Here is a 19,541-nt window from a genome sequence, read left to right as displayed (position 1 = left end):
CTTTAGAGAGCCATAACAGGCCAAATCTGGGACAGTCACTCAGTCAGTACTAATTCAAAGGGGGTAGGGGCTACGGGTTGATTTGGGATTGGGCAGTGGACTGGAGACCGGGACTTGCGTTAAAAAATGGGGTTGGTAGAAGGGGACTGGGCCGAGCGTTTGTGGAATAGGCTTGGTCTGCCGTTTGGCTAATAAAATCAAATAAATACAGTGGGCTGTGACTGGGCTGGTAGGGAGACGGTCTGGTTCATTTCAGAGCCTTTTGTGCTGCGGTTTATCCACTCACACGCGGTGAGGTGTTCATAAAAGTGTTCCGAGGTGGCGAAGCCAAGAAGCCAAGCGTTGTGCCCTCTGACAAGGAGAGCCAGCCTCACACGGTCTCTAAGTCCGTGTCCCAAATGGCCCCCCGTTCCGTACATAGTGATTACTTTTGACCAGAGCCCTATGGACCCCGGTTAAATGTAGCGCACCATATAGACAACTGGGTGCCATTTGGGATGGATTCTAATAGTGGCAGAACGGGCCTCACATTTCTTAATTCACGTAACCTGCCGTGCCTGTGCTGCCTGACACCACTGTAATGCTATAATGCCAGAGTTCCTCTCGTTGCTGCTTTGAGGTCAACAGGAACATAATGATCTGCTTGAGGGTCAGAGGACTTTACTACTTTTGGTGGCCTTTTCTCACTGACGGTCCTCCCTGTATTAACTTCTGTTGGTGTGTGTTGAGGCGTCTGCATGCTTCCCAGCTGAAGAAGTTCACAAGAGTTGGTGCATATTTTTGTTTTGGTTGTTTGGGGCACACATTTTTTCTTGAGGCATGACGAAATTCTGAGTCGAAGTCTACGCCCCCTTCGTCGGTGATTGGTCAACAGTAGGGATTCTTCAATAATTTCTCTTTTTTTCATGTACATTTTTTTCATTGAGAAATACTGCACCAAACATCTTAGTTAGATCTTCGGCAAAAAGGTCAAAATAAATGACCGATTTCTTTAGATATTTTAGATGCATTCTGACTATTTTGAGTAAGCGTATACTGGCTACGGCATCTCAAAATGGACAAACAGTACTATTGCTGCTTTTTTCTCATTTTTCACATAAAGGTCTTTTAAGGGAGTATGCGAGCACACTCGTTCGGTTAGCCTAGCTGACTTCGACTAGCAGCCAGCCGAACTGAAGCATGCTGACCCCAGTCCTCACCGTATTGACTTCTGTTGGTGTGTTTTTCTCACTAACTGCCCTCACTACTGCTCTGAGGTAAATGTGTTTGCGGCAATGTTTTTAATGCTTGCTTTTTCTCTGTCCTTTCTTGTTCTCCTCTCTTTCACCCTTCTCATGCCTCCTAATCTCCTCTTGCCCTCCTCTCTCTCTCTCTCTCCCTCTCCCCTCCTCCTCCCCTCTCACCTTGCCTGTTGTCTTCACACAGGATGATTAGTAAACAGCTTTTCTCTGGATTTAATGGAGTGACGCTTTTAAATCTGCTGGGATTTGTGTGTGTGTGTGTGTGTGTGTGTGTGTGTGTGTGTGTGTGTGTGTGTTCGTGCGTGTGTGTGCGTGCGTGTGGGGATCGAGGGGTCTTCGGATACAGTGTGTTGCCTTGCTAACACGTGCTAATGTATGACTCTCGGCTGGTAGTAGTGGGATAATGTATTAGTGTTTGAGAACACACACATACACACACACACACACACACACACACACAGACAGACAGACAGACAGACAGACAGACAGACAGGCAGGCAGGCAGGCAGGCAGGCAGGCAGGCAGGCAGGCAGGCAGACAGACAGACAGACAGACAGGCAGGCAGGCAGGCAGGCAGGCAGGCAGGCAGGCAGGCAGACAGACAGACAGCAGGCAGGCAGGCAGGCAGACAGGCAGGCAGGCAGGCAGGCAGGCAGGCAGGCAGGAGGCAGGACAGACAGACAGACAGACAGGCAGGCAGGCAGGCAGGCAGACAGACAGACAGACAGACAGACAGACAGACAGACAGACTCTCAGACCACACACACAGTGTGCCATCAGGCTGTGTTGAGAGGAAAGAAAGCTGTTTCCTCTATGACATGCTGTACATCAAATGAAGTGGATGTGTGTGGGAAGAGTCTCGTATGGAGCAGCTAATCATGGAAGCCGTCTTAAAATTGTACATGTGTTGCTGTATATAGTTTGTGCCGTGTTCGTGTGTTTTTGCAAGTTTTGAACGTGTGTGTTTTTCTGCTGCTTTTGTGTACACATACTCCTACGTAGGCCTATGCATGATTTGTGTTTGTGTGTGCATGTGTTTTACCGTGTGTCTGTTCTTTCTATCCGTCTGTCTGTGTATAATAATACTGGGCATCTGCCACACACACACACGTTATGTTCTTCTGTCATCGTGGGGACCCCTAACCCTAACTCCTAACCCTAACTCCTAACTCCTAACTCCTAACCCTAACTCCTAACTCCTAACCCTAACTCCTAACTCCTAACCCTAACTCCTAACTCCTAACCCTAACTCCTAACTCCTAACCCTAACCCTAACTCCTAACCCTAACTCCTAACCCTAACTCCTAACTCCTAACCCTAACTCCTAACCCTAACTCCTAACCCTAACTCCTAACTCCTAACCCTAACTCCTAACCCTAAACCTAACCCTAACTCCTAACCCTACACCTAACCCTAAACTCCTAAACCTAACCCTAACTCTTAACCCCGAACCCTAACGCCGAACCCTAACTCTTAACCTAACCCTAACTCTTAACGCCGAACCCTAACTCTTAACCTAAACCTAACCCTAACTCTTAACCTAAACCTAACCCTAACTCCTAACCCTAACTCTTAACCCCTAACTCTTAACCCCTAACTCCTAACCCTAACTTCTAACCACTAACCATTTACCCTAACCCTAATTGTAACTATAACCCTAATTGTAACTATAACCCTAATTGTAACTATAACGCTAAACCTCTAAGCTTTTAAAAGCCTTTGTCCTCATGGGGGTGTGTGAAATGTCCCCATGAGGGAGAATTTTCCTTCTTTCACTGTCCTTGTGGGGACTTTGGGGGATTTTCGGTCCCCACAAGGACAGAAGAACCAACCGACATATACAGTGGGGAGAAGAAGTATTTGATACACTGCCGATTTTGCAGGTTTTCATGTAGAGGTCTGTAATTTTTATCATAGGTACACTTCAACTGTGAGAGACAGAATCTAAAACAAAAATCCAGAAAATCACATTGTATGATTTTTAAGTAATTCATTAGCATTTTATTGCATGATATAAGTATTTGATCACCTACCAACCAGTAAGAATTCCGGCTCTCACAGACCTGTTAGTTTTTCTTTAAGAATCCCTCCTGTTCTCCACTCATTACCTGTATAAAAGACACCTGTCCACACACTCAATCAAACAGACTCCAACCTCTCCACAATGGCCAAGACCAGAGAGCTGTGTAAGGACATCAGGGATAAAATTGTAGACCTGCACAAGGCTGGGATGGGCTACAGGACAATAGGCAAGCAGCTTGGTGAGAAGGCAACAACTGTTGGCGCAATTATTAGAAAATGGAAGAAGTTCAAGATGACGGTCACCCTCGTTCTGGGGCTCCATGCAAGATCTCACCTCGTGGGGCATCAATGATCATAAGGAAGGTGAGGGATCAGCCCAGAACTACACGGCAGGACCTGGTCAATGACCTGAAGAGAGCTGGGACCAAGGTCTCAAAGAAAACCATTAGTAACACACTACGCCGTCATGGATAAAAATCCTGCAGCGCACGGAAGGTCACCCTACTCAAGCCAGCGCATGTCCAGGCCCGTCTGAAGTTTGCCAATGACCATCTGGATGATCCAGAGGAGGAATGGGAGAAGGTCGTGTGGTCTGATGAGACAAAAATAGAGCTTTTTGGTCTAAACTCCACTCGCCATGTTTGGAGGAAGAAGAAAGATGAGTACCACCCCAAGAACACCATCTCAACCGTGAAGCATGGAGGTGGAAACATCATTCTTTGGGGATGCTTTTCTGCAAAGGGGACAGGACGACTGCACCTTATTGAGGGGAGGATGGATGGGGCCATGTATCGCGAGATCTTGGCCAACAACCTCCTTCCCTCAGTAAGAGCATTGAAGATGGGTCGTGGCTGGGTCTTCCAGCATGACATCGACCCAAAACACACAGCCAGGGCAACTAAGGAGTGGCTCCGTAAGAAGCATCTCAAGGTCCTGGAGTGGCCTAGCCAGTCTCCAGACCTGAACCCAATAGAAAGTCTTTGGAGGCAGCTGAAAGCCCGTATTGCCCAGCGACAGCCCCGAAACCTGAAGGATCTGGAGAAGGTCTGTATGGAGGAGTGGAACAAAATCCCTGCTGCAGTGTGTGCAAACCTGGTCAAGAACTACAGGAAACGTATGATCTCTGTAATTGCAAACAAAGGTTTCTGTACCAAATATTAAGTTCTGCTTTTCTGATGTATCAAATACTTATATCATGCAATAAGATGCAAATTAATTACTTAAAAATCATACAGCAGTGTATCAAAAAAATCAGCAGTGTATCAAATACTTGTTCTCCCTACTGTACACACACACACACACACACTCCATCCACGTATGAGTTTAAAGTGCTTTGGTTGGAAAAGCTAAATTAGAGACAGAACTCTGTGCTCATGCAGGGCTGGGGAGAGAGGGAGAGACTGTGCATGTGCAGGGAGGAGAGGACTGGAGGGAGAGGAAGAAGGAGAGAGGACAGGAAAGAGAGAGAGAGAGAGGGTTGTATGTGTGTGTGTGTGTGTTTACAGTGGAAATAGTGAGTCTGGGACATTTTCTCCGGGTCGCTTTTCCACTGTTTATGGAGAGCGGTGAGGAACAACACTTCCTGAAGGGAACGCCAGCTTTCCAACCCAAACTCCATCCAAGTCGCTCCCTCTCTTCTCTCCTTCTCTCCTTTTCCCCCTCTCGTCCCTGCACACGCACAGTCTTCCTGTCTCGCTTCCCTCTCTCTCTATCTGACTCTCCCTATACATTCCACCCTTTCTTTCTCCCTCTCTCCCTCCCTCTCTCTCTCTCTCTCTCTCTCTCTCTTTCCCTCTCTCTATCTGACTCTCCCTCTTCATACCACCCTTCTCTCCCTTGTTATCTCTCTTTCGCCCTCCACACCCCATCCCTCTCTTGCTCAGTGAGGTAGTTGACCCTGTGTAGGAGGTTGTTAGTGTTGTGTAGCAGCAGTGCTAAAACATACACACAAACACACTTCCTCTGTGGTCTCTGGTAAAGGGAGGGATGTAGAGAGAGGTGGAGAGAGAGCTAAGCCCAACATGTAAACCATGGTTGTGTCCCAAATGGAACCCTATTCTATTTTTAGTGCACTACTTCTGACCAGATCCCTAGGAATCCCTAGAAAAGTAGCGCACTATTTAGGACATAGGGTGCCATTCGATACACAGCCCATGTGACCTGTACATGAACTGGGAGAGATGGCTTCCCAGTATTATACATTAAATATGATTGGTTTTGCCCTTTCAGAAAGGCTCGGGCAGCTTCCTCTGTGTTACAGTGAGTTAAACGTAGATGTCTCTCTGCCTGCTTTACCTGCCAGATACAGACTTCGACTCCCAATCTAACACACGCACACACACACACACACACACACACACACGCACGCACGCACGCACACGCACACACACACACACACACACACACACACACACACACACACACACACACACACAATCACAGTGTTACAAATGTCCCCTTACCTCCTTGTCTCTGCCTCTGTTACCTACCAGACTCCCAGCCTTCCACTCCCAATCTAACTGTTCCACAGCCATATATGAGTGTGCTGCTCAGGGAACCACCCATCTGGCTTACAGAGGACTGTAATGTCTGTGTGGTGTGTGTGTGATATTGTGTGAGAGGGAGAGCAAGGGAGAAGGAGAGGGATAAAGAGGAGGAGGGATGGAGTCCCTTATTACATTTCCTCTGCAGTGAAAGCCGCCGAGGCAAGATGGACACTCCGTATCTCTCCCTCTACGGCTGGCGTGGCGCGCCAGAAAACTCATCTAAATGGAAAACACATTGTCTTCATTATTTTGCCCTGGCGCTCACTGAAAGACTGGCGTTGTCATGGTAACAGCCATCTGAGTGAGCAGCTAGGAGAGGCCCAGGGGCTGAGGTTTAGGGCCAGACAAATGGAGAGAATAGAGAGAAGAGGGAGGAGAGAGGTAGGATGGGGGGACAGAGAGAGACCGAGAGAGAGAGAAGGGGAACAGGGATGGATAGAGTGAGGGACAGATGGAAATGAGAGGAATGAGGAATGGAGAGATAGGAACGGGATGGAGAGGAATGGAAAGAATGAGAAGTGTGTGAGGAAGAGAGAAGGAGAGTGGGATGGAGAGACAGACAAACAGACACAAACAGAGCGAGATCAGGGTGCAGAGTGTCTGGGCAGAGCGTGTATTTCCAGCAGAGCCAGACAATGAGCATAACCAGTTAGTGGTTCTCTGACTGCAGTTCAGACTCCTGATTCATATCAAGAGACTTTAGAGATGGAGGGTTCACCCTGTGTCCCAAATGACACCATATTCCCATTTGGCTCTGGTCAAAAGTAGTGCACTTGGTAGAGAAATATTGTGCCATTTGTGAAGCAGACAACATCTCAGAAAAGCTGTCTTTAGTGGCTTTTACTACAGCTTGCCTGCTAGCACTCAGATAACTCAGAGGTACTACGACTAAACTGTGTGTGTGTGTGTGTGTGTGTGTGTGCAGGACTGGTTGTTTAGAAGACACCGGGTTAAGATTGCTCCCATCCATACATAGTACATGTTCTCCACACAGTCTCTCTTAGGACACACACACACGTACACACAGACACACACACTGGCCTGAAGCCTCTCCAACCAACGCCCAGCAAGCTGCTGTTTATACACAGTAGTTCCTGTGAACACACACACTACCATACACAGAGGGAAGCCACAACCCTCAATGGAGAGAGCCACTTAGCAGCATTGCATACTTCTCCAGCCCTGTCTGTGTGTCATACACACAGACACACACAGACACATTTGTAATTACCCCCTACCTTTTCTGCAACAGCACAGTTATTGTATGGCCTCAGAGATTTTCAAGTGATTAGCTACATAAGTGCATCTAAAACACAGTTTGCGTGCACACATTGTTTGTGTTCGTGTGCTGTATGTTCAGTATGCGTGTTGTGTACATCATGTGAGTCAATGAATCCGGGAGTCTGGTATTAACAGTGTACTTCGATACGGGTCTGGGTTCGCCTTGCCACATGTCATCCACAGAGATGAATGTTCTATACAACAGATGTACAGTAATTACACACTGTGCACACGCTTAGCAGGCCTTTCTCTCTCATTTAAAGTCTTATATTATGGCTATGTACAGCTATGTACAGCTATGTACAGTGTTGTAGCAATGTGCAAATAATTGAAGTACAAAAGTAATTGGCACACTGTGGAATTTCACCTCACACACTCTTAGAAAAAAAGGGTTCCAAAAGGGTTCTTCAGCTGTCCCCATCGGGGAACCCTTTTTGGTTCCAGGTAAAAAAACTAAAAAATCTGGTTCTAAGTGGAACCCCTCTGTACAAAAGGGTTCTACCTGCAACCACAAAGGGTTCTTCAAAGGGTTCTCCTATGGGAACAGCTAAAGAACACTTTAAGGTTCTGAAAGGCACCTTTTTTTCTAAGAGTTTATTAAAACTTCTTAGGGCTGCAATCCCGTTAACGGTGTAGCCTAGTGGTTAGAGCGTTGGGCTAATAACCGGAAGGTTGCAAGTTCAAATCCCCGAGCTGACAAGGTACAAATCTGTCGTTCTGCCCCTGAACAGGCAGTTAACCCACTGTTCCTAGGCCGTCATTGAAAATAAGCATTTGTTCTTAACTGACTTGCCTGGTTAAATAAAGGTAAAATAAAATAAATATAAAAACTGGATGATATGACAACAGCCTGTGAAAGTGCAGGGTGCCAAATTCAAAGCAACAGAAATCTCATAATTAAAATGCCTCACATTTATACCGCTTTAAAGGTAATCTTGTTGTTATTCCCACCGCAGTGTCCAATTTCAAATTGGCTTTACAGCGAAAGCACCACAAACGACCAACTCACAGAAAAAAACAGCCATTTTTTCCAGCCAAAGAGAGGAGTCACAAAAAGCACAAATAGAGATAAAATGAATCACTAACCTTTGATGATCTTCATCAGATGACACTCATAGGACTTCATGTTACACAATACATGTATGTTTTGTTTGATAAAGTTCATATTTATATAAAATATCTGAGTTTACATTGGCGCGTTACGTTCACTAGTTCCAAAAACATCCAATGATTTTGCATAGCCACATCAATTCAACAGAAATACTCATCATAAATGTAGATGACAATACAAGTTATACACATGGAATTATAGATATACCTCTCCTTAATGCAACCGCTGTGTCAGATTTTTTAAAACTTTACGGAAAAAGCAAACCATGAAATAATCTGAGACGGCGCTCAGAAAATAAATACAATTATCCGCCATGTTGGAGTCAACAGAAATCAGAAATCACATTATAAATATTCCCTTACCTTTGATGATCTTCATCAGAATGCACTCCCAGGAATCCTAGTTCCACAATAAATGCTTGATTTGTTCGATAATGTCCATTATTTACGTCCAAGTAGCTACTTTTGTTAGGGCTTAGGTATACAAATCCAAACGCTCGTGCAGGTCCATCCGAACGTCGGACGAAAACTTCAAAAAGTTATATTACAGGTCGAAGAAACTTGTCAAACTAAGTATAGAATCAATCTTTAGGGTGTTGTTATCATAAAAGTTCCAACTGGAGAATTCCTTTGTGTGTAGAGAAGCCATGGAACGCAGGTCACTATCATGTGAATTGCGCATGATCAGCCCTTGGCTCTCTGCCAGACACCTGGCTCATTCAGCTCATATTCAGCCCCACAACACAGTAGAAGCCTCATTCAAGTTTCTAAAGGCGGTTGACATCTAGTGGAAGCCCTAGAAAGTGCAACGTCATCCATATCCCACTGTGAATTCAATAGGGGCTGCGTTGAAAATCGACCAACCTCAGATTTCTCACTTCCTGTTTGGATTTCTACTCAGGTTTTTGCCTGCCATATGAGTTCTGTTATACTCACATCATTCAAACAGTTTTAGAAACTTCAGAGTGTTTTCTATCCAATACTAATAATAATATGCATATATTAGCAACTGGGACTGAGGAGCAGGCTGTTTACTCTGGGCACCTCTGGACACCTTTCATCCAAGCTACGCAATACTTTTTGTTTTCTCATGATTTGGTTGGGTCTAATAGTGTTGCTGCCCTGGGGCTCTGTGGGGTCTGTTTGTGTTTGTGAACAGAGACCCAGGACCAGCTTGCTGAGGGGATTCTTCTCTAGGTTCATTTCTCTGTATGTTATGGCTTTGTTATGGAAGGTTTGGGAATGGCTTTCTTTTAGGTGGTTGTAGAATTGAACAGCTCTTTTCTGGGTGTTGATAATTACCTGGTATCGTCTTAATTCTGCTCTGCATTCATTATTTGGTGTTTTACGTTGTATGCGGAGGATGTTTTCGCAGATTTCAGCATGCAGGGTCTCAACTTGGTGTTTGTCTCATTTTGTGACTTTTTGGTCGGCGAGTGGACCCCAGGTCTCACATCCATAAATGGCCATGGGATTCATATCTGATTCAAGTATTTTTTGCCATATCCTAATTGGGATGTTTTATGTTGCTTTTGATGGCGTAGCAGGCCGTTCTTGCCTTGTCTCTCAAATTGTGGAAGTTACCTCTCCTCTCCTCTCCTCTCCTCTCCTCTCCTCTCCTCTCCTCTCCTCTCCTCTCCTCTCCTCTCCTCTCCTCTCCTCTCCTCTCCTCTCCTCTCCTCTCCTCTGTCTCTGTCTCTGTCTCTGTCTCTGTCTCTCTGTCTCTCTCTCTCCTCTCTCGGTCTCTCTCTGTCAAAGGGGATATGATTGCTGTTGGGTCAGCAGTTTGGTAATGCTGAAACTGAAGGACATGGTATTTCCCAGCTTACCCATTCAGCAATCACAGACTGTGTGTGTGTGAACTAACCGTCCTGTTGGAGAGAAGCCCTCTAGGTTAGCCTTACTCTGACCTCCCAGCCCTGGCCATCAATCACATTACACATTCTCCTCTCTCCCTGTCTCCTCTTCTGTCCTCTCTGCCTTGGCTAATTAGAAGGTTATGTGTACATCCTCTCCTCCATACCGGCATGGTTTGTAACTGTCGCCCAGTACATGGGTTATTATAGGATATGTAACATTGGCCTCTATTGTATTCTTCACCCTCACAGCCTAGTTCAGTGGGACAACAAGTCGTATCACATGTCCAATGGAATCCTCCCTTTTAGTCTGCCGGGACATACAATCTCCATCAGCAGTTATTTATAGTTCTACATTACTAGAACACAGGAACATTCTATAGAATACGTTTCTATGGCTTCATCGACTGTCATGTGATTCCTAAGTGCAGTTCAACTCATGAACGACCTGGTTTTGTAATTCATAGATGGCTTTCTGCGTTGGTCTTCTGTGGCAGGGAAGGCACTTAAACACACACACATGGTTATGGCTGAATTGTTTTGAAAAAGTATAATAAAATCAAAGTATAAAAAACACACACACACACATACACGTGTGCAAGAACTCACACACCAACGAGCCTGTCCCCTACTCTCAGCACATGCAGTACTCAATGCTCTTCTATCTTATTCAATGTTTCACACACTGGTGGTATGGCCCCATAGTCCCTTAGGTATTTGCTCTTGTGTGTGTATGTGTATGTGTGTGTGTGGGTGTGTGTGTATGTGTGTGCGGGTGCGGTGTGTGTGTGTGTGTGTGTGTGTGTGTGTGTGTGTGTGTGTGTGTGTATGTGTGTGTGGGTGTGTGTGTGTGTGTGTGTGTGTGTGTGTGTGTGTGTGTGTGTGTGTGTGTGTGTGTATGTGTGTGTGTGTGTGTGTGGGTGTGTGTGTGTGTGTGTGTGTGTGTGTGTGTGTGTGTATGTGTGTGTGGGTGTGTGTGTGTGTGTGTGTGTGTGTGTGTGTGTATGTGTGTGTGTGTGTGTGTGTGTGTGTGTATGTGTGTGCGGGTGTGTGCGGGTGTGTGTGTGTGGGTGTGTGTGTGTGTGTGTGTGTGTGTGTGTGTGTGTGTGTGTATGTGTGTGTGGTGTGTGTGTGTGTGTGTGTGTGTGTGTGTGTGTGTGTGTGTGTGTGTGTGTGTGTGTGTATGTGTGTGTGGGGTGTGTGTGTGTGTGTGTGTGTGTGTGTGTGTGTGTGTGTGGTGTGTGTGTGTGTGTGTGTGTGTGTGTGTGTGTATGTGTGTGTGTGTGTGTGTGTGTGTGTGCGGGTGTGTGCGGGTGTGTGTGTGTGTGTGCGTACTGCTCTGTCCTAAATCTCTGTCCATATTTATAGCCAGCCAACAACTATCAGATATCATCAGACCCAGCTGGCTGCATTGCAGTGCTGGGTGTCACATAGCTGGACATTACAGCACTGGTCACATGAGGTAAGCAAACAGAAGCATGAGTTGTTCTTTTGTGGTATAGCAATATTGGTATTGTTTACCTTTTTGTCAGAGGTATGACATTTTTGCAGTCTATGACTGGGGTAAATGCAGAGGTTTATGAAGTGTGTGTGTGTGTGTGTGTGTGTGTTTGTGTGTGCGTGTGCGTGTGTGTGTGTGTGTGAGCGAGCGAGCTGAAGAGAGAGGGAAAGAGGCCAGCTCAGCTAAGTGGTCTGGATTGGCTTGTTTGGATACACATGACTGCAGAGAGAGCCAGAGAAAGTGAGAGGGAGAGAGAGAACAGAGAGAGAAGAGAATAAAGAGAGAGAGAGTCACTCTGTGCCTTGCTGCAGCCCAAACTACATTAGAGCACATTAATCCATTCCACTGGCTGTTATGGCTGCTCACTCACAGGGTCGGGGAAAGGAGGGAGGGATGGAGAGCGAGATGGAGCGTGGCAGGACTTAGAGGAAGGAGAGGGGAGGGAGTGAGCATGACAGAACCTTCAATGAGGAGGGGAGAGAAGAGGGGAATATTGCTGTATAGACTGCTGAGGGATACAACACATACAAAGATGAACAGAATAGCAGAGTACCTTCTCTTCTCCACCTGTTCTCTTACCTCTCTGAGAGAGAGAGAGAGAGAGAGAGAGAGAGAGAGAGAGAGAGAGAGAGAGAGAGAGAGAGAGAGAGAGAGAGAGAGAGAGAGAGAGAGAGAGAGAGAAGTAGTGATACTATAGCTTCACTCCTCTCACTCAAACTTGTGAATAATGCAGTCTCTCTCACTGTGCTCGTCAGACCAATGGGACTATGCAAACTGATCTAGGATCAGCATTATGATCTCAAAGGCAAAACTGATCCTTGATCAGCACTCCTACTGGGCCCTTTTCTCACATTTACACTGGAAATGAGAAATCACTACCTCACGTGTGTGTGTGTGTGTGTGTGTGTGATATTATAAAGACATAATTTCCCTTCTCTCTGCAGTGTTGCTGGCCTCTCTTGGCCCCTGCCATACTCCAGTGATTTCATATTACTGAGATTGTGTCAGAGCAGTAATTTTTTGCCCCACTACCCCTTGGGTTGTTGTGCTCATTGCAGGGTATAGTGTGTGTGTGCGTGCGTGCGTGTGTGTGATGACTCATATACTGGAGGAAGCTCCGCAGGGTAGTCACTAGCTGGCACAGTACATTCTGATTTGACACCTAACCTTAGCCCTAACCTTAACCACACTGCTAAACATATGCCTAACCTTAACCACACTGCTAAACGTATGCCTAACCTTAACCACACTGCTAAACGTATGCCTAACCTTAACCACACTGCTAAACGTATGCCTAACCTTAACCACACTGCTAAACGTATGCCTAACCTTAACCACACTGCTAAACGTATGCCTAACCTTAACCACACTGCTAAACGTATGCCTAACCTTAACCACACTGCTAAACGTATGCCTAACCTTAACCACACTGCTAAACGTATGCCTAACCTTAACCACACTGCTAAACGTATGCCTAACCTTAACCACACTGCTAAACGTATGCCTAACCTTAACCACACTGCTAAACTTATGCCTAACCTTAACCACACTGCTAAACATATGCCTAACCGTAACCACACTGCTAAACGTATGCCTAACCTTAACCACACTGATAAACGTATGCCTAACCTTAACCACACTGATAAACGTATGCCTAACCTTAACCACACTGATAAACGTATGCCTAACCTTAACCACATTGCTAAACATATGCCTAACCTTAACCACACTGATAACCGTATGCATAACATGCTGACCACACTGCTAAACGTATGTCTAACCTTAACCACACTGCTAAACGTATGCCTAACCTTAACCACACTGCTAAACGTATGCCTAACCTTAACCACATTGCTAAACATATGCCTAACCTTAACCACACTGATAACCGTATGCATAACATGCTGACCACACTGATAAACGTATGTCTAACCTTAACCACACTGCTAAACGTATGCCTAACCTTAACCACACTGCTAAACGTATGCCTAACCTTAACCACACTGCTAAACGTATGCCTAACCTTAACCACACTGCTAAACGTATGCCTAACCTTAACCACACTGCTAAACGTATGCCTAACCTTAACCACACTGCTAAACGTATGCCTAACCTTAACCACACTGCTAAACGTATGCCTAACCTTAACCACACTGCTAAACGTATGCCTAACCTTAACCACACTGCTAAACGTATACCTAACCTTAACCACACTGCTAAACGTATGCCTAACCTTAACCACACTGCTAAACGTATGCCTAACCTTAACCACACTGATAAATGTATGCCTAACCTTAACCACACTGCTAAACGTATGCCTAACCTTAACCACACTGATAAACATATGCCTAACCTTAAATTAAGACCAAAAAGCAACAAAAAATACAATTGTGCATTTTTTTTTGGTGATATATAAATTTTTTGACTTTGCCACTGTGTGTGTGTGTGTGTGTGTATGTGTGTGGGGTTGGGGGTGTGTGTGTGTGTGTGGGGTTGGGGGTGTCTATGTGTGTGTGGGGTTGGGGGGTCTATGTGTGTGGGGGGGGGGTCTTTGTGTTTTGGGGTGTTTGTGTGTTGGGGGGTCTTTGTGTTTTGTGTGTGTGGGGGTATATGTGGGTGAGGGGAAGTCTTTGTGTTTTGGGGTGTGTGTGGGGATATGTGTGGGGGGGTCTTTGTGTTTTGGGGTGTGTATGGGGGTATGTGTGGGTGGGGGGGTCTTTGTGTTTTGGGGTATGTGTGGGTGGTAGGGGTCTTTGTGTTTTGGGGTGTGTGTGGGGGTATGTGTGGGTGGGGGGTCTTTGTGTTTTGGGGTGTGTATGGGGGTATGTGTGGGTGGGGGGGTCTTTGTGTTTTGGGGTATGTGTGGGTGGTAGGGGTCTTTGTGTTTTGGGGTGTGTGGGGGGGGTCTTTGTGTTTTGGGGTGTGTATGGGGGTATGTGTGGGTGGGGGGGTCTTTGTGTTTTTAGGGTGTGTGTGTGGGGGTATGTGTGGTGGGGGGCTTTGTGTTTTGGGGTGTGTGGGTGGGTGGGGGGGGCTTTGTGTTTTGGGGTGTGTGTGCGTGGGGGGTTGTGTTTCTGGGTGGGGGGCTTTGTGTTTTGGGGTGGGTGGGGGGATTTGTGTTTTGGGGTGGGGTGGGGGGCTTTGTGTTTTTTTGGGGGGGCTTTGTGTTTTGGGGTGGGTGGGGGTGGGGGGCTTCGTGTTTTGGGGTGTGTGTGGGTGGGGGGGGCTTTGTGTTATGGGGTGTGTGTGGGTGGGGGGGGCTTTGTGTTTTGGGGTGGGTGGGGGGCTTTGTGTTTTGGGGTGTGTGGGTGGGGGGCTTTGTGTTTTGGGGTGTGTGGGTGGGGGGCTTTGTGTTTTGGGGTGTGTGTGGGTGGGGGGCTTTGTGTTTTGGGGTGTGTGGGGGGGGGGCTTTGTGTTTTGGGGTGTGTGTGGGTGGGGGGCTTTGTGTTTTGGGGTGTGTGTGGGTGGGGAGGGGCTTTGTGTTTTGGGGGGTGTGTGGGGCTTTGTGTTTTGGGGTGTGTGGGGGTGGGGGGGCTTTGTGTTTTGGGGTGGGTGGGGGGGGCTTTGTGTTATGGGGTGTGTATGGGTGTGTTTCTAGTAGCTTCACTACAGCATTGGTGGGGTTTTATGGTTTGTTAAGTTATTATGTTAAGCTTCCTGTTGCTTTCAAGGCTTGTAATATGCACAACATATTGTGTGTGTGAACATGTTGGTGTGTGTGTGTGTTTGTGTAAGCCTGGGCAGTTGAACTAGACATAGCTGATGAGGTTATTGAGGAGGCAGCTCCTCAGTGAACACACACACACAGTGTGAAACACATTTTGGGACTAAATCAATGTACCCTGAAAAAAATCAGATGGTGGACGATTATTTCTCAGTGTTATTTTGATAGTGAGGACATGGAGTGTAGCTAGCTGTGTTTGTGCTGAGTTATTTAACCCATGTTCTTTCAGTCCTTAGTCTGGGAGGGAAGAGGAGCGGGTGCTAGGTAGCCTAATGGTTAATGGTTAGAGCGTTGGGCCAGTAACTGAAAGGTTGCTGGTTCAGATACCCAAGCCGACAAGGCGAAGATCAAGGTCTAAGCCCTTGATCAAGGCACTTAACACAAATTTGCTCCAGACCCTGTAAAACAACACATTTCACTGCACCTATCTGGTGTACACTCACTGGCCAGTTTATTAGGTACACTAGCCCTTTCACGATAATGGATTGCTCCTACAGAGAGTGTTATATGATTAAGGCGTTCGGTTACTGTTTGATTAACCGTCAGAATGGGCAAAACGAGTGACCTAAGCGGCTTTGAGAAATGGCTGGGCTTTTCACGCACAACAGTGTCTAGGGTTTACAGAGAACGGTGCGACAAACAAAAAACATCCAGTCAGCGGCAGTCCTGTTGATGAGAGGTCGAAGGAGAAAGGCAAGAATCGTGCAAGCTAACAGACGAATAACTGTAGAACGGCATCTCGGGACACACCTGGTTGATCCTTGTCCACGATTGAGTCGCAACGAGTTTCACTCCTATCAGCTAAGAACAAGAAGAAGCGGCTCCAATGGGCAAGCAATCACCAACACTGGACAATTAAGGAGTGGACAAAGATCACCTGGACCATGACAGTGTGTTCAGTTTATTTGAGGTACCTGCACAGTCCCCAGACCTCAACCCTATAGAGCATCTATGGGATGAGATGGAACGGGCGGTTGTTTCACAGCATCAATGTACCGACCGTCCAATCTGCAACAACTGCTTGACGCCATCGGGTCAGCATGGACCAACATCCCTGTGGAACGTTTCCGACACCTTGAAGAATGCCCCGAATAATTCAGGCTGTTCTGGATGCAAAGGGGAGTCCGACCCAGTAAGAGATGTTTGTACCTAGTAAACTGTCCAGTGAGTGTACGTGACAGAGAGGAGCGAGAGGAAAAGAGAGAAGAAGATAGGTGAGGAGGGTTAGAGAGAGTGATGGTGTGTTAGCCTGGACAGTCAGACAGACAGAATGAACACATCCTACCTACATCACAGAAACAGCCCCCTCCCTCCTTACTTCCTTCCTTCCCTCCCATGTAGAACCTTGTTTTCACCTCGCTTCGTTTCCCTCAGACATGGAGGGTCCTGCAATAGAGATCACAAACAAAGGCATCGCCTACAGGGGGGAGATGGAGAGAAAGAGAGGCAGAGAGAGGTTGTGGAGAGAGGGGGGTTGAGTCGAAAATGGAGAAAGCGAGGTTGAGGGGGGGCTGAAGCCCTCTTCCTTTCTCTCTCCATTTCTCTTTATCTCTTTTTCTCCATCCTTATCTTTCTCCCTGGTTTTGTGGTTTGTGATGGAGGTGTGAGGGACAGCATTAAAGCATGGGGTCGTTAGGGGAAACAGTTCATCAATAGCCACAAGGTCAGACAGTGGAGCAGCGGTTAGAGGGCTGGGGAGTCAGTATGCCCCTGCTTGTAGTGCACTGATCTACTGCAGGTCTGCCTTGCTGCAGTTCTGAGTGGCTGCAGGTTTGCTTGTTTTCAGGTCTGCAAGTCTGATGGGCTGCATTGGGGGAGGAGGGTTGGAGTGTGCCCTACTAATGGTCTCCAGATCTGCAGGTCTGTTTGGCTGCAGGTCTAAGCGGCTGCGGCTCTGAGAGGCTGTGGTGCGGTGGGGGGATTTGTAGCGCTTGTAAAGGCTACAGACAGAGTGATGTTATGTGAGAAGGCTGGGAAGGATTGCAGTGGGAGAGAGTGGGGAGACACCTCCTGGTCACTTCGTGTAACTGCGGACACTGCTCTGTTCTGAGGACACTCCTTTGCCAGATTTGAAGCGCTGATCTGCTCCATTGTCTTTCCACCAGATATCGTGGAATAAACTGATTTGCTGATGAGACTAGATACTATATTATTGTGATTACAACAATGTCAATGTATGTTTTGCACTTTTACGTGACAAGGTCACTGTTACAGTAGATGATGTCGTGTTTTTTGGGGTCATATGGATCATGGCTCTGTAGCTTTCTGTGTTTTGTCCAACGTTTTCCCATGTCCTAAGCAAGTGAGTTCTCAATGAGAATGCATTCATTTTAGTAGACTGCATTCATTTTAGTAGACTATATTCTTCTTTTAATAGACTATATTCTTCTTTTAGTAGACTATATACTTCTTTTAGTAGACTATATTCTTCTTTTAGTAGACTATATACTTCTTTTAGTAGACTATATACTTCTTTTAGTAGACTATATTCTTCTTTTAGTAGACTATATTCTTCTTTTAGTAGACTATATACTTCTTTTAGTAGACTATATTCTTCTTTTAGTAGACTATATTCTTCTTTTAGTAGACTATATACTTATTTTAGTAGACTATATACTTCTTTTAGTAGACTATATACTTCTTTTAGTAGACTATATTCTTCTTTTAGTAGACTATATTCTTCTTTTGGTAGACTATATACTTCTTTGAGTGGGCTATATACTTCTTTGAGTAGACTATATACTTCTTTTAGTAGACTATATACTTCTTTTAGTAGACTATATACTTCTTTTAGTAGACTATATACTTCTTTTAGTAGACTATATACTTCTTTTAGTAGACTATATACTTCTTTTAGTAGACTATATACTTCTTTGAGTAGACTATATACTGCTTTTAGTAGACTATATACTGCTTTTAGTAGACTATATACTGCTTTTAGTGGACTATATTCCAGATAATTCTGCTCCTATAATCCCTAATCTCCTAGGTTTAGAAACACATACAGTCTTTTACCTCCGATGTCCCTTTGAAGTTTTACGTTGAGCTTAATGAACGGTAAGCTCAAAGGTGTGTGTGAGTGTTTTCTCCTCCCGAGCCTTAAATGCAATAAGATTCAGTCCCCAACGCTCCTGAGCTGAGAAACATCTCTTCTCCCTTTCTCCCCCTCTTTCTTTTCCTCGTTTCCTCCCTCACTTTCTCTCCCCTGCCACCTTCACCTTCTCTTCCACCCTTTTCCTTTCTTCCTCCGTCCCATCCATCTCAGTCTGTCCATCTTTCTGATCCTCCCCTTCCATTTTCCCTGTCCCCCCCATCTCCTTCTCACCTCTCCCACTCTGTCTCCCCCTGTGCCTCTCTCCTTCTCAGCATGGGCTCTTAAAATTAAGCCTTTATCAGCTCTGTGCAATGCTGTAGAACCCCGGCTCCCCCAGTGCATCATGGGGGATTATTTCGCTATGTTCTTTGTATTGAGGAATTTGTAGCCGTGATAGAGATAAACGTTATGGAGGAAGTGATGGGGATGGAGGAGTGACTGACTTACCGGCAATACATCTACTAATCTATCCTCTCCTCTCTCTTAGAGCCGCATGGCCTCGTGAATTACAGAGAGAGGGATAGACAGGGAGGGAGGGGGGAGAGGTAGTAAGAGACGGTTAGAGGGAAAGAGAGATAAGGAGGAGAAAGGGAGAGCGATGGATGGCGATAGAGAGAGGGAGGGAGGGATAGGGACAGAGAGCAAGACAAAGAGAGGTGGGATATACAGGTGGGGAGAGAGATGGAAGCGACAGAAGGAGTGAACGAGACAGAGAGAGAGGCTGTGCTGTCTGCTGTGAGGAGTAGCAGTACTAGTAAATCAGTCTAGAGGGGCAGACAGGATTGATAACCTTGAACAGGAGGTGTGCTGCTGCCTGTCTCTTTACTGGGAGATAATGGTTACAGTGATGTCCCCCAGGGGTTTGCGGGGGACTTCTCCCCCCTCACTGATGTGTAATTGAGACCTGGAGTTTTGTTGGACAAGTAGTTCATGTAGATGATGGTTGTCATCGATGGTCTTCTTTATTTTCTTGCTTGATCTGGGATATATTCCAACATCACTAGATTGCTGAGTAACATCATATTGAGTAATCAAGTAGCTAACTAGCAAAACATTTTTATTTGATTCTGGATTCCGAGATTACTCCTGTCCTGACAATGTTATGTCCTAACCAGGCTGTATATCTCTCAGTCCCTAACCAAGCTGTATATCTCTCAGTCCCTAAC

General features: G+C 46.0%; 1 protein-coding gene across 5 annotated transcripts in view; it reads left to right on the top strand.

The window, feature by feature from the left end:
* The window catches only part of LOC112255941 (zinc finger, MIZ-type containing 1a), a 195,610-nt gene that overhangs the window by 122,698 nt on the left and 53,371 nt on the right, over positions 1-19,541 (top strand). The gene's annotated exons all lie outside the window — the stretch shown is intronic.

This window comes from Oncorhynchus tshawytscha, linkage group LG01 (assembly GCF_018296145.1).
Source record: "Oncorhynchus tshawytscha isolate Ot180627B linkage group LG01, Otsh_v2.0, whole genome shotgun sequence".
In the NCBI taxonomy this organism is placed as follows: domain Eukaryota; kingdom Metazoa; phylum Chordata; class Actinopteri; order Salmoniformes; family Salmonidae; genus Oncorhynchus; species Oncorhynchus tshawytscha.
This window is presented reverse-complemented; position numbering and strand designations above follow the sequence as displayed.